Raw genomic sequence first — 1,948 nt, 5'->3', positions numbered from 1 at the left:
TCTGCATTAAGAAATGCCAAACGACTTTTTTGTGGCGAGTTAGCTCCTTGATTTTTTTTTATCTTACGTGTTGCTTTCATCTGCCAAAGGTAAAGTCAGTTTCCTCAAATTTTCAGGCAGGGCAAGACAACGCACTTGTTTTATGCCGTTTAGTAAATTTTAGTACATGACTTGACCTTTCTACCTCTAACGGCAAAGGGGAGTAAAACTGACTTTCTTCTTATAGAGTAATTGTTTCTCAAGTTTAATACAAGTGAAGTAAATTTATAGCATTTGTGCAATATATATGTTAATGTTGAGCTCGAAAAGTTAAGGAGAAAGAGCCACCTGTACTATATATACGTTCGGTTGTCACCGTGAGAAACTTATGTTCGCGTAACTACAGTAACAGGGGTATTTTTCGCCTTTTTCAAAATGAGCAATGTTCTGTTGCTACAGGAACAATTTTTTCGGGACAATCTGTCGTTGAACTCGTAAACATATTCCATTTTCATACGAACGCCCTATCTTGATTCTCTTTTCTTTCCTTTAATTTTTTGTGCTATCCTCTTTCTTCGGTCACCTGTCTCCATAAACCTGTTCGTTAACGGTTCGTTTCTTGCTTTTCAATTCTGTGTTTCCGTTTTCAAACTTCCCCAAAGGTTGGCTTTTTCTTCCACTTTTTCTTAACTTAAAGAGCGAATTATTTTAATCACTAAGTTGTAATCGGAGGCTCTTACCTTTTTAAGTTCAGTTGTTTTCATAGTATTAATACACAATCTAAGGCAGCAACTGGAGCGGTTTTCAAACGTGTCTCAACAAGTTGATTACCCTGGCAAATATAGTGACAACTGGAATCAAGTCATCACGAAGGGCAAGTGTGGCAAACCGCATACCAACCGGTCACTTTTTTGGTAAGGTTTTTCCTGTTAGCTAAGACGGTAGCGCAATTGTTTTCTGCTTGCAAAAGCATTCTGGTTCCCAGTCAGAAGCCGTGATCTAAGGCCTAAGTCTGAGTTCGAACCAGAAGGTTCCCCGTATCCTGTGCACACCTTGTTAATTATTGGGTCTTGGTACGACTGCAGGTGTTTAGGAATTGTTATGAGCGCTTACCGGGCCGTATCAACACGCCTGTTTAAAAACCGCTCCAAAGTTAAGTAAAGAAATTGTCACGCTCTCACAGCTTTCAACGTTGTAGGCTTGGATAACTTGAGTGTTATTTCTGTACTTGTGTTGCAAAAATGATTTTATAATATTGATTCACTGCAAGTTTGTCTCCAAGAAACAAGAAATCCTTCATTCAGACAGCCTTGCGTTTTACCATTCAGTAGATAAATTCTGAAAAATTATTAGGTGTATCTATCGACATGTTTCCAGCCCGTATGCGCAGTGGTGTACATATTTTTAAACACTGATATTTTATGAAAAAATTCGCGGGCTTCGTTTGTTTTCAATACAACTTAGTGGACTCTCTTACTGATCTGTACTGTACTGTTTTAAAACGTCACTGCTACAAATTGGTGTATCAGTTGAAAATATTAAATTGATAGTATGTAACTTGTGTTTTTGTCTTTGTGCTCAGCGATAATTTGATTGGATGAGCAAGGGCTCTGGGAAGATTGGTCCCGGCGTTTATCCCTTTAAGCCCCGAGGGGTTCCCCATTGACGAGTAAAATCGTCTGGCGTTAGACAGAGTAAAATCTATAAGTGCCATTTGGCACTCTCGGGGCTGAAAGGGTTAAACGGGGACATAGTTTTTTGATGCTGTTAGCTTAACCCTTTAAGCCCCGAGGGGTTCCCCATTGACGAGTAAAATCGTCTGGCGTTAGACAGAGTAAAATCTATAAGTGCCATTTGGCACTCTCGGGGCTGAAAGGGTTAAAGGGTGGAGTGGGAAAAATCGTAGTGAAAAAGGAGCGGGGAACCCGACGGGCTTCCCTCGCTATTTCCTTCGCTTCCTCTCCAATAA

At 40.1% G+C, this 1,948-nt stretch overlaps 1 protein-coding gene across 1 annotated transcript in view; it reads left to right on the top strand.

The window, feature by feature from the left end:
- Positions 1-1,536, top strand: part of LOC138000041 (histone acetyltransferase KAT6A-like) — a 33,977-nt gene extending 32,441 nt beyond the window's left edge. The window contains exon 14 of the mRNA XM_068846176.1: positions 1-1,536. This exon is cut by the window's left edge and continues 2,491 nt beyond it. The gene's annotated coding sequence lies outside the window, so the exon portion shown is untranslated.
- The last annotated feature ends 412 nt before the right edge of the window (positions 1,537-1,948 follow it).

Source organism: Montipora foliosa, chromosome 1 (genome assembly GCF_036669935.1).
Source record: "Montipora foliosa isolate CH-2021 chromosome 1, ASM3666993v2, whole genome shotgun sequence".
NCBI classification, from domain to species: domain Eukaryota; kingdom Metazoa; phylum Cnidaria; class Anthozoa; order Scleractinia; family Acroporidae; genus Montipora; species Montipora foliosa.
Note: the sequence above shows the minus strand (reverse complement) of the source record. Positions and strands in the feature narration are given on the sequence as shown.